Genomic DNA, 13728 nt, shown 5'->3' with positions numbered 1-13728 from the left:
CATCACTTGGCTCAGGATAAAGTTTTAGAAAAGATAAATTCATATTGTTTAAATATATCTATCTATTTATGAATTATAAATCCTGACAGCTAGGTTTCAAATTTATTATAGAAGATAAAAATTATGGTTTTAAAAAATTAAAAAGTAATTTTTAAAGTGAATAAATGTTACTTAAAACACATTTAAGGGGCCAGGCATGGTGGCATACAGCTGTAGTCCCAGCTACTCGGGAGACACTGAATCAGGAGGATCACTTGAACCCAGGAGTTCAACATGGCTGTAAGCACTGACCCTGCTACAGTACTCCAGCCTGGGCAACAGAGCACGGCCCTAACTCTAAAAAACATATTTGAGAAAGGCTTACAGTCTGGATAATAACTGCACAACATATCTAAAATTATGTCATCTAATTTTTAAGGCTATAAGGTAACAGGGAATTACCCCTTTAAGGTAGTACCACATTATATTTTCATAATCACCTTAATCTCTTCCACTAATAGCTTGAATGGAAACCAAATCATTAAATTATAGGGCATGTCCATTTTTTTTAATGAGGAATTATTCTCAAAATTAAGCTGACCATAAAACTGATATACTCTTAAAATATACTTAGAATATACTACTGCTTATATATTAATAGTAATTAAAAAGATGATTAAAACTTTAAAGACAATAATGCAAATGAAGAAATGCAAATGACCAATAAACATATAAAAGAATTATATCTTTACTAATAAAGACATAAATCAAAATGAGTGTACCAAATAGCAATTGTACATATTTTATACTATAGAAATAATCAGAAAAAACATATTTGTTTAAGGGCATTCATTACCAGCACTGTCGTATAGCAAAAATGGAGGGTATATTAAGAAAAAGAAGGGCCGGGCACGGTGGCTCAAGCCTGTAATCCCAGCACTTTGGGAGGCCGAGACAGGTGGATCACGAGGTCAGGAGATCGAGACCATCCTGGCTAGCACGGTGAAACCCCGTCTCTACTAAAAAATACAAAAAACTAGCCGGGCGAGGTGGCGGGCGCCTGTAGTCCCAGCTACTCGGGAGGCTGAGGCAGGAGAATGGCGTGAACCTGGGAGGCAGAGCTTGCAGTGAGCTGAGATCCAGCCACTGCACTCCAGCCTGGGCGACAGAGCGGGACTCCGTCTCAAAAAAAAAAAAAAAAAAGAAAAAGATTGCTTTGGCCCGGCATGGAGGCTCACACCTGTAATCCCAGCACTTTGGGAGGCCGAATCACCTGAGGTCGGGAGTTCGAGACCAGCCTGACCAACATGGAGAAACCCCCGTCTCTACTAAAAGTACAAAATTAGCTGGGCATGGTGGTGCATGCCTGTAATCCCAGCTACTCAGGAGGCTGAGGCAGGAGAATCTCTTGAACCTGGGAGGAGGAGGGTACAGTGAGCCGAGATCACGCCATTGCACTCCAGCCTGGGCAACAAGAGCAAAACTCCATCTCAAAAAAAAAAAGAAGAATAAAAGAAAAAGACTGCTTTAATAAATGGTATACTCGGCCAGGCACAATGGCTCATGACCATAATCCCAGCACTTTGGGAGGCCGAGGCGGGAGGACCACCTGAGGTCAGGAGTTCGAGACCAGCCTGTCCAACATGGTGAAACCCCATCTCTACTAAAAATACAAAAAATTATCAGGGTGTGGTGGCACGCGCCTGTAATTTCAGGTACTCGGGAGGCTGAGGCAGGAGTATTGCTTGAACCCGGGAGGCGGAGATTGCAGTGAGCCAAGATCATGCCGCTGCACTCCAGCCTGGGCGATACAGTGAGATTCCGTCTCAAAAAAAAAAAAAAAACAAAAACATAAATCATACACTCACATAATGGAACAACAAGAATTAAAAGGGAAATACGTATATCCGTATTGATACAGAAAAACATCCATTATATATTTTTAAAATACATATATATACATACACACATGCACTCACAGATTTGTAAGGATTTACACCAAATAAAATAAAATACAATAAAACTGACAGCTGGTGTTAACAGTTGTTCTCCATACAAAAGAGAGATGTGCCCTTTATTCTTTTTGCTCATCTGCAATTACTTAACTGAATGGGGGGAGAAGTTTTTTGTTATTTTTTTTAAAAGTCAGCTATATAATGACTGGATACTTTTTTTTTTTTTTACAACTTTATGACTACCATACTTTAAAAATCTGGGTTTCACTACCGTCTACACAGAAATTTGCAAATCTGGCTCCACACAAGTCGTCTACGCAGAAATTTGCAAATCTGGCTCCACACAAGTCAACCAGTAAGCTGTTTAAAACTAATATAGATTGCTTACCGACTACAATGATTCTGAGGTCTAGGGAAGGGCCAAGAAAGTTATAGTTCTACCAAGTTCTCTAAATGATTCAGAAAAATAGAAACTTATTTGTGGGTAAACTCTGAAGAGTGTAACTTTTGGATCGAAAAATAATATTAAATTTGGAAAGAGCTGATGATTTTTTTGTTTGTTTTGTTTTGAGACAGAGTCTCGCTGTCACCCAGGCTGGAGTGCAGTGGCGTGATCTCAGCTCACTGCAGCCCCCGCCTCCTGAATTCAAGCAATTCTCCCGCCACAGCCTCCCCAGTAGCTGTGACTACAGGCGCGCACCACCATGCCCAGCTAATTTTTGTATTTTTAGGAGAGACGAGGTTTCACCATGTTGGCCAGGATGGTCTTGATCTCCTGACCTCATGATCCACCTGCCTCCGCCTCCCAAAGCGCTGGGATTACAGGCGTCAGTCACTGTACACGGCTGATGCTGACAATTTCTCTCTGGAAAAGTTACACTAGTCATCTGGCAGACACTTTTAGTTGCCTACTGAATATCCCTTCTCACTATTTTAGTAATTTCCTTACTAATAAAAGACTGATTTCATTCAAAGCAGCAATATACTTAATCTCATGTAAGTGACCATAAAACTGAAAAGAGCATCTGCTGCAGAGATCTGAGAAAGCTTCTGCTTTTTTGATAAAAAGGGACAATCACAACTAGTATGGTTCTTTCTTCTACCAATTTATTCTTACCTTGGATTTGACCATATCTGAAACAATTCATGACTATGAAGTAGTCTATAAGGGATTATGAATATTAAGAAATACCAGCCGTGACATCATCAAGCTGCTAACAAAATGCCACCTTTCTATTGTGTGAGGAAATAAATTCCTATTTGTTTAAACTACTATCAATATACAAATTTTCTATTACTCTGAGACAAAATGAATTCCTAACCAATTAAGTCATCAACAGTGCGGGAGACTGTCCACTGCTTTATATCCCCGTCAACAATAGGTATCATTTGCTCATCTAATTTTTTTTAACAAAGTAGCACCTCACTTTGATTTTCATTTCCTTAACTAGGAGTGAAGTAAAATTTTTATTTCTTTTTTTCATAAATGCCTTTTCACATCTTTTGTCCATATTTTCTGTTCATTACTAATTTTTTTCTTATTGGTTTGTATACGTTCTTCATAAACTAAGAAAGTCAGATCTTTGCAAAATACATTGTAAAATATTATTATGAGTTCGTCATATTAGTTTTACATTTGGGGGCGTGTGTCTATGTGTGACCCTTTAAAATTGTCACACAGATACAAAACCCAGATCTTAAAACATTTCCATCATTTCAAAATGTAGCATGGCCAGGCAAGGTGGCTCACACCTATAATCCCAACAGTCTGGGAAGCCAAGGTGGGTGGATCGCTTGAAGCCAGATGTTCCAGACCAGCCTGGGCAACAGAGTGAGATTCCATCACTACAAAAAAATGTAAAAGTTAGCTGGTGCAGTGGTGTGTGCCTATAGTCCTAGCTACTGAGGAGACTGGGGTGGGAGAATCACTTGATCACCCAGTAGTTCAAGGCTGCAGTGAGCTACAATCACACCACTGTACTCCAGCCAGGGAGACAGAGCAAGATTCTATTAAAAACAAGGAAAAAATAAAAAGAAAGACCAAAACAGTATGAAACTATTTTTTTCCTAAGAAATAATAAATTTTAAATGTTAAAAGACCTTCTGAGTCTGAATGTCATTGAAAGAATCAGCTATAATCAGGTAAATCTAGGGAATACACAAAAACATGAAAGGAAAAAATGGGACATGTGGGGATAGGGGAAGGGGACAATAAAATTTCAACACCTGGCTGGTCACAGTGGCTCACGCCTGTAATCCCAGCACTTTGGGAGGCTGAGGCGGGCGGATCACAGGGTCAGGAGATTGAGACCATCCTGGCTAACACAGTGAAACCCTGTCTCTACTAAAAATACGAAAAATTAGCCAGGTGTGGTGGTGGGCGCCTGTAGTCCCAGCAACTCAGAAGACTGAGGCAGGAGAATGGCATGAACCCGGGAGGCGGAGCTTGCAGTGAGCTGAGATCACCTCATGTACTCCAGCCTGGGCCAGAGTGAAACTCCATCTCAAAAAAATGTCAATGCCTGATGGATTTCCAGCACTATATTACATTCCTTGTAGTGACGTATAAGTGTAAGATAAGGCCCTTACTCACTAAGGTCTATCAACCAGGTAGAGAAAGAACTAACACACAACACACACACACACACACACACACACACACACACACACACACTTGGAGATAAACTCTCAAATGAAACAAAGTGAAAGATTAGAAAAAAAATCATTTGAAAACGATAGCAATCTATAGATGAAAACCTCCGTGAAATATAATTAACTTTGAAAAATCATGGAATAATAGAAAAAGAATGGCAAAATATTCTAGAATGTGGAACAACCCATTAAACAACTCTCCTAGACAGTAGACAAGGTAGAAAATCCTAGATAGTAGACAAGGTAGAAATGATGACTGAAAAGATGAGACAGAATGACCAGAATGAAGAGGTTGGTATTGAGAAGTAGAAGGATAAAAGCAGAGTAAGTAGCTTGGAGCCATATTATGGACACAAGAATTTGAGAAGAAATTACACAAAAAGCAAATCTAGCCAATGCATAATAAAAGAGAATCCAAAGTATTAGACTATCAGAAAAAATACGTTCCCTTCTAGTTGAATGAATGATTAATGTCATCAACTTTTCCAAGTTTAATCACTTCAGACCCTAGGAAAAGGCAAACTAACTTGTAAATTTATTTTGCTCTTTTTCCCCCTTCCTTTAAAGAAAAAGATACGTTTGAAGATTAATTTTCCAAATGCAAATTAGTCACCAATTTTTGGTTTTATATTTTGGAGCTCAGTTTAAAAACAAAATACAGGCCGGGCGCGGTGGCTCAAGCCTGTAATCCCAGCACTTTGGGAGGCCGAGACGGGCGGATCACGAGGTCAGGAGATCGAGACCATCCTGGGTAACACAGTGAAACCCCGTCTCTACTAAAAATACAAAAACTTAGCCGGGCGAGGTGGCAGGCGCCTGTAGTCCCAGCTACTCGGGAGGCTGAGGCAGGAGAATGGCGTAAACCCGGGAGGCGGAGCTTGCAGTGAGCTGAGATCCGGCCACTGCACTCCAGCCTGGGTGACAGAGCGAGACTCCGTCTCAAAAAAAAAAAAAAAAAAAAATACAAAAAAGACTGTAGGCTGATACCTTCTGAGTCATTAACTAGCTACCCTAATTTCATACTTAAGTGAGACATAAGGGTTTCTTCTGGAATCAGCAAATTTACCACACCCCTGCATCTTCACAGCCTGTCAATTACTCCACACCCTGCAATCACAGTGTTGTAAAAAGATTTAAGAACATCAACCTTATGCTTATAGAGATCATTTTGATGATTACTTCATAAATCACAGAGCCAAAAGAATACACTAAAGTTATTTTTTAATGAGTTGCTCCAACATATTATTTACATGTCAGTTATTACCAGTTTATTCTTAAAAACAACCAGTAACTTTCAACTAGCAACATAAAATGGGAAAGGGTACAGAATAGCTATCAAAAGAAATAAATAAAATGGACCAGGTGTAGTGGCTCCTGTCTGTAATCTCAGCACTTTGGGAGACCAAGCAGGCAGATCACCCATGAGTTCCAGACCAGCCTAGGCAACATGGCAAAAACCATTCTCTACAAAAAATCCAAAAATTAGCCAGAGGCTGAAATAGGAGGATTGCTTGAGCCTGGGGAGTCAAGGCTGCAGTGAGTTGTGATTGTGCCACTGCACTCCAGCCTGGGTGACAGAGCCAGACCCTGCCTCAAAAAAAAGAAAGAAAGAAATCAAGTGTGATACTGACATAAAAACAGCCAAATAGACCAGTGGAATAGAGAACCCATAAATAAACTCCCTTGTCAAATGGCTCTAAACAAAGTGCTAAGACTGCTCAATGAGGAAGGGATCGTCTCTTCAAATGGTGCTTGGAAAACTGGATATCCAAGTGCAGAAGAATGAAGTCGGACCCTCATCTTATACCACATGTAAAAATTAACTTCAAATGGAGTAAAGACCTAAATGTCAAACCTAAAACTATAAAACTCCTAGAAGTAAACGGAGGGAGAAGCTTAATGATACTGGATATGGCAGTGAACTCTTGGATAATGCCAAAAGCACAGGCAAACAAAAGCAAAAACAGACAAATAGGGCTACATCAAATTTTAAAAGCTTTTGTGCATCAAAGGACACAATCAGTGGAGTGAAAAGGCAACCTAGAGAATGGGAGAAAATATTTGCATATCGTATCTCTAATAAGGGGCTAAGTAATCATTTCTCCACTGTATCAGTAATTTTCAAACTGTAGACTGCTTCAGACCAGTTTCTTGAACCTTTCTTCAGACGGAAAATAGAATAGAAAAAAAATTTAGCACCGTGCTTTGCATAGTAAGAGCATATTGTTTTATGACACTTTAAATGTAATACACATACATGTGTAATTCAACTACTGTATATTGAGTTGACTGGCACACACAGACACTCATTATTTCTGAAGAATCAATGAAAGCATGTCATCTGCACTGCTATAACTTCAATTACTAGTTATTAATGATAATAAGAGATGCTATTTATTGAGCAAATATTTTGTTAAATCCTACTTTCCTTTTTAAGGATGACAAAACCAAAATGCATTAAGGTTAAATAACTTGTCTAAATGTATACGAATCATAAGAAATAGAGCCAAGATTCAACCTCATCCTAACACCAAAACTCTTGCCTCTTCTCTATTAACTCGTACAGCTCAGATATTCTATTTCTGTTGAGTTTTGCTTTCTGTTTTTTCCAATTCCGCTCCTTTCAGCTTAGGAATCTTAGTATATGAAGTTTCTTCTACCTGAATGCCTCATCCCTTTACCCGACACCACACTCTGACTCAGTGCCTTCAAACTAACTAAAGCCTAATCCTCTGGGCATAGTTTGCTTTTTAATTTTTTTTTAAACAATTGCTCAGAGAGTAGTTGTTTTCATAATTAATCCAAAATTGTCTAAGAAATGCCAAAATCATAGTGGGCAAAGTTTAACACCACTTCCTGAAAAGTGTTCTCGTATCTCCCAAATAAGTTAGGCTGCCCCCAATCATGCCCCGACAGCATTCTTTTTCTCCATAGCACATAACACGTTTGTGATACTTGTTCAATGTGTATATTCTCTACCAGATTACACATTTCTTGACAGTAAGGACCAGATCTACCAATACACACGGATACAGTACACCTGGAGGCCTAGTATACACTCAATTCATTGAACAATGAACAAGTAACATTAGTCTTCAGTCACCCATACTAAAACCCAGTATATTGCTTTCATGACCAAATGGGAAGTGATAAGTGCTTGGGCTTTAGAGGCCAAAAGAACAGACTTCTGGCTACTCATTAGGGAACTCTGAGCCAATTACTTAACCTCTGTAAGCCTCATTCACAAAATAATCAAACATACCTTGGTATAAAAATGAACGATCCCCTACCCCACAATGTATACAATTATGATCTGTCAATCAAAAATAATAATACACTCTGGGCCACGTGTGCAGTGGCTCACACCTGTAATCCCAGCACTTTGGGAAGTCGAGGTGAGAGGACTGCTTGAGTCCAGGAGTTCAAGACCAGTCTGGGCAACACAGGGAAACGCCGTCTCTACAAAAAAATTTAAAAACTAGCTGGATGTGGTGGCACGTGCCTGTAGTCCCAGCAACTTGGGAAGCTGAGGCAGGAGGATCATCTGAGCCCTGGGAGGTGGAGGTTGCAGTGAGCTGACCATGCACTTCAACCTGGGTGACAGAGTGGGATAATATACCTTAAAAAAATTAACTATCTTCTTCTTTCCATTCACACTACTAGTGTTATAATTTAAGTATTTATTTTCTCCCCTCTGGATCAATGTTTTTCAAACTGCAGATTGCTTCAAACCAGCTTCTCATTTTGTAAATGTAGAAAAATATATATGCCAGAGTGCATGCACACCTTAAGGGCATAATGTTGAAGTACACACAAGTGAACTGTTTATTGAGTTAGTGATGTCCATATACATCTTATTGTGGGTTGCAGGAAAAAAAAAAATTGAGAAACACTGCTGCACTACTGCAAACTAATATTACTAGAATATTAAATTCCCTGATCACAGCTCAACAGGAGTAAAAGCAAAAAAAAAATTAAATGACAATGAGGCCTTGTCAGTTTTGTTCACTGCTGTCCCCCTAGAACCTAAAATAATACTTGCTGTGTAATAGCACAATATCTCTGAATGATCTAGTCCCAACTTAACTTTCCAAAAATATTAATCTTACAATACTCCTCCTCATTGCCATTCCCAGAGCCCCTTAGATTCTTCCTTTCTGAGCCTTGACACAAGCTGTTCCCCCAGACTAATAAAAGTCTTCCCTTTTTCAACTCACCAAACCAGTCGATTCCTTTTCACTTTATTATATTATTATATATTTATTATTATTATTTTTACAATTTACTATAAAATCATATGATAGGCACAAAGGACACGAGTATAAAATGAAACATAATATAGAGAGAATATGCAATATATAAAAAAATACATTTATCATACCTTTCACTTTTAGTATAGTTATGACATACATTAAATATTTCAGTGACAATTATGCAATCTTAAAATTTAAAAGGTCTTTTGGAGGATGACTTCAATTACCAACACTTAATTAAAAATGGGACATTTGGGCCGAGCATGGTGGCTCACGCCTGTAATCCCAGCACTTTGGGAGGCCGAGGCAGGCAGATCACCTGAAGTCAGGAGTTCGAGACGAGCCTGGCTAACATGGTGAAATCCCATTTCTACTAAAACTATAAAAAATCAAACGGGCGTGGTGGCGCGCATCTGTAATCGCAGCCTGAGGCAGGAGAATCACCTGAACCCAGGAGGCGGAGGTGGCAGTGAGCCGATCACGCCATCGTGCTCCAGCTTGGGCAACAAGAGTGAAACGCCGTCTTTTGACCTAATACCTTATTTTTTTTATTCTCTGTATGCTTCTTATTCCTGTAGAGGTACTTAAAAATTATACCATTGACTATTCTTTTTCATAAACAGAGCAATACATAAAAATCCGAAGTCATCACTAAAGACTGAAAGGAGTTTTGGGTAGAGCAAAACAAGTAGCTTTGCTACACAAATCTCATCCACAAATAAGGGAATCTGGAGATGTGGGATGTAAGAAGAAAAGAGACTATCTGGTCTTGGCAGCTGTTTTCAGGGGCTAAGTAGTCATAGGCTGACTTTTTAAGGTCTCGACATATTAAACACTGTGTTCTAGAAAGTAGATTTTGTATATGCATTTACATAAATGTCTACACCATCTTCGGCTTTTTGGAAAACGTACCATTTGGCTGGAACTATACTACTTTCTTCCTCTTTTGGCTATTTTTAAATTTTTTTAAAGTCCTATCTTCCATGAAGATTTGTTAAAACATACCACGAAAACAGTACATACAATTTTTATCATTTGACTTTTAAACATCTTCTTATTCAAGATACACAAGTAAAAATACTGAGACTTTAAACAAATAGTGACTCATAACCACCTATTAGCCATCTATGCTCAACTCCTACTTCAGAGTTCACAATCTAAATACTAGTCTTCTTTAACAGAACTCCCTTCCATCACTTTATCCCTGCTAGACAGTGAACAGTGGAAAGTTCCAACTTTTGCAACTCCAGAATGAGGTTATAAATCTAGAGGGAGGAGGAGAACCTGACAGTAAACGCTTGTTCTTTTCACTCCATTCAAGCTCCCATAGAGCCTAAAACACTTAAGTTCCAACACGAGTTTCATACTTCCCTGTCCGAAATTTGATTTCTCAAACCTCACGCTTTCCAGCTGTAGCAAAGTTTATTTCTGAACAGATTAAATCAGTTGCTAAATAATCTGAAGTCCTCAAACAGAAGGCCATATGAATATCAAACGAAAAAAATAATATTTGAATCGGCATAAATTTACATGGTATTATGGCATCATCACTAATATACTGAGCAGTATTATTTATTAACTTCAAGAATTAATTAACTTAAAGATGTGATTTTGGAGAAAAACACCAGTGGTGGTCTCTGATTACCAAAGTTAAATATTCTTAAGCAGATTCCCTGAAAAAATCCTACCAGGATCTCTGATGTCTGTTTTCTCTGTTCTAAAGTATCCTGCCAAAAGCTTTGGGTGCTGTGACTTAGGGTCCCAAAAGTGTTGCTTATGTAGTTAGAAGGCAGAACGTGCCCTACAAGGCGCTCACATGCCTTAGTAATAGAACGTATATTATCTTCCCAATCCTCTGGCGGCTGCGAATGTGCTCCTTCCACTTCCAGCCATCCCAGCTGTGTTCCAGCTCCGGGGGAAGCAAGGGCTTTAGAATTACCCGCAAATATCTTCCTAAATCCAGGCGAAGGAGGCCCACACTTCCCCACCCTACCTAATGCAGCCCTCAAGTGAAACGTTTGGTCTAAGAAAAAAATACCTTGCACCGCTCCACCCAACAGGTGGGAAGGAGAAAGGAATGGACAACTGGCCGCTGAGTCCGAGCCAGGCCTCAAACAGGGCGGGAGAGGGAGGCCGCGGCCACAGCGCGGCCTGAAACCGGGCAGGCCCTTTTCAGTCCCAAGTACCACCCTCCGCCCCCAGCTAATTTCAAGGAACCCGCCCCAGCAGACCTTATAATGGATGCTACTCGATGCCATGAGCCGAAGACTGTGACGACCTAGCCGAAGATGGCACTTCACCGCCTCCGTCCCCACAGCCACCACAGCAGCCGCCACCCGCGCCACGGTCGCCTGGTCCAGGGCACGATGCGCATGCGTCGGTGTCTCGGGAGGCGAAAAAGTCACGTGGGTTCGCAGCGCGCAGGCCTGGCCCTCCCAGGGATCCTGGCTGCCCCTGCGGCCCCAGCCCCGCCCACGCAGCCCCGCCCCACCGCCAGCGAGGGCGGGGACCGCTGCTCCTACCTGCTTTTCCCTCCATAGAGACTTCTTCCCAAAGGAAAGGAGGGTGTTTAGGGCCTTTCACTCGCCTGATCTTAAACACAGCGCCGTGACCCCTCCCCTCCAAAAACGGCAAAATGTCATTTTGGGGGTCAAATCTAAGGCTTTCCCAACAATTGTTCAAGCTTTCACACTAAAACATTTACCTAAAAACGGACAGAAATTCAGCCTTAAACCCACAAATCTCACGATGCTATGGACCTTGGGCTCACTCAGGTTTCCTGAAAACTAAACAATCGTGGACTTAGGGGTTTGGAGAACGGGCTATTGTTAAAGAAAAAAGTATTTAGTGACACTTGTTAAAGCACAAAAAGGAGGACTTTATTCAGGACCAAAGCAATAGGTATGGGGACCACTGACTGCAACGGAGACTCGCAGTGGGGAAAGAGATATTGGGCTCAACTCCCCATACAGCATGGGCAAGTGGAGATTTATAACCAAGGAGCAGAGGTAAGTGAATGGAAAATTACTAAGAGGAAACATCAGGGTAAGGGGGATTTTGGCTAAACCCACCTAATAGGATTTTTGCTGAAGACAGGCCAAGATGATGAGGCATCACCTGGGGGATGGTGGAGACTGAAGAACCTGATCAGATAATGAGGATGATCAGCTATCAAGGATAGGGGTTTATTGCTAATCTGACTTAGCAAAGTTCTTTGCTTAAACTGTATTTTACAAAGAAAGTGTACAGAAGAGCCTAGCAGAAGATTCAGAAACCTGACTAAAGTTGGCCAAGCAAAAAAAAAAAAAAAAAAAAAAAAAAAAATATATATATATATATATATATATATATAAAGGGATACGTTATCCTCTGGATAAATTGAGGGGGACTGTGCGTTGACAATCTTAGCAGTCCTCTTCAGTTGTACCGCCATCTCCACTTTAACAAAAAACAAACTTCTTTCCAATCTGGCCTCTCTCCCTTTAAGATTCTGTTACAATTGTGCCCCTGCATTCACCCATCACTTACCATTTAATCTCTTGTTCAAGGTGCAATATTATTACTACTGGGCTCCAAGTTCCTCATCTGGAATCTGTCGCCTCTGCAAATAATTATTTACAAGATGATGTTTCTTGTTACAACGCTGGTTAATCATAAATCCTCTCACCAGCACCTTTACTTCCAAATACCAAATTAGATCTTTTTTTCTACCTTTTACTTGCATCACACTGCACCTAGTAGTACCAAGTAGTAGCTTTCCTTTTGCATTTGCCTCTTCTACTCTCCAAGCTACCTTTTTTTGGATTCTCTGACAGTGTGGCCATGTTTTTGTTTTTGTTTTTGTTTTTTTTAACAGGTTTAAACAGCAGCTTTTAAATGTTTACTATGGGAAGAATAGTCAAGGGAGTGGTGCGTTGGGAAGACAGACTGGAGTTTGCTGCTGGCACTGTTACACAGTGACTGTTTGGCATGACCTTCACTCCTTTTCTTTGGTCTTTCTAAAGTGGCCTCAACTTCTTTATCAGTAAATAAGATTATCTCTGAGATGTCATTCACTCAAATAGCCATTTTGTAAAAATCTACTTGCATCTTCAACTTTATTCACTGTGGATTCATTGTTTTCCTTTATCTAGTTTTTACATTCTACCTTTCAAGCCAGTGCTATTGCTCTCACTCCCCTGCCTAAAAACCTCCACTGGTTGCCTCCTCCACGGTTTTTTTTTGTTTTGTTTTGTTTTTTTAAAAGAAATCCTAAACTTTTAGAATGGCAAATAGTGTTTTCATAATCATGCCAGGCTTCTCACTATTTCTGCTTCCCGGTAACTCCACAGAACCTACTGTTCCCACAGCCCTTTTATGTGTCAAAACCTTTAAGTGGGGTCTTCTCTTGGCCTGAAATGTGATCCCCACTGCTAGAAACATACATTATCTTAAAAACTGATTTAGCTGGCAGGATGCAGTGGCTCATGCCTGTAATCTCAGCACTTTGGGAGGCCGAGGCAGGCAGATCAGGAGGTCAGCAGTTCGAGACCAGCCTGACCAACGTGGTGAAACCCCATCTCTACTAAAAATACAAAAATTAGCTGGGTATGGTGGCGCACGCCTGTAATCCCATCTACTCAGGAGGCTGAGGCAGGAGAATCAATTGAACCTGGGAGGCAGAGGTTGCAGTGAGCCAAGATCGTGGCACTACACTCCAGCCCCGGAGACAGAGTGAGACTCCATCTCAAAACAAAAACAAAAAACAACAAAAAAAATTGATTTAGCCTTAGTTGACTTTTTAGAAATTGTGTATCACAATTATAAGCTTTGGGAAGAAAAAAGATATTATACCAAATACTGTAGTTTAGAGGGTAGTGGGTTCTTAAAAAAACAATATTTAAAGTCAT

At 40.3% G+C, this 13728-nt stretch overlaps 1 protein-coding gene across 13 annotated transcripts in view; it reads right to left on the bottom strand.

The window, feature by feature from the left end:
• PRPF39 (pre-mRNA processing factor 39) overlaps window positions 1-11197 on the bottom strand; it is a 32119-nt gene extending 20922 nt beyond the window's left edge. For all 13 annotated transcript variants that reach the window (XR_012415760.1, XR_012415761.1, XR_012415762.1 and 10 more), the window contains exon 1: window positions 11071-11197. The gene's annotated coding sequence lies outside the window, so the exon portion shown is untranslated. The remainder of the gene's footprint in view (window positions 1-11070) is intronic.
• Between the last annotated feature and the right edge of the window lie 2531 nt (window positions 11198-13728).

The sequence above is a fragment of the Macaca fascicularis genome, chromosome 7, assembly GCF_037993035.2.
Source record: "Macaca fascicularis isolate 582-1 chromosome 7, T2T-MFA8v1.1".
NCBI classification, from domain to species: Eukaryota; Metazoa; Chordata; class Mammalia; order Primates; family Cercopithecidae; genus Macaca; species Macaca fascicularis.
Note: the sequence above shows the minus strand (reverse complement) of the source record. Positions and strands in the feature narration are given on the sequence as shown.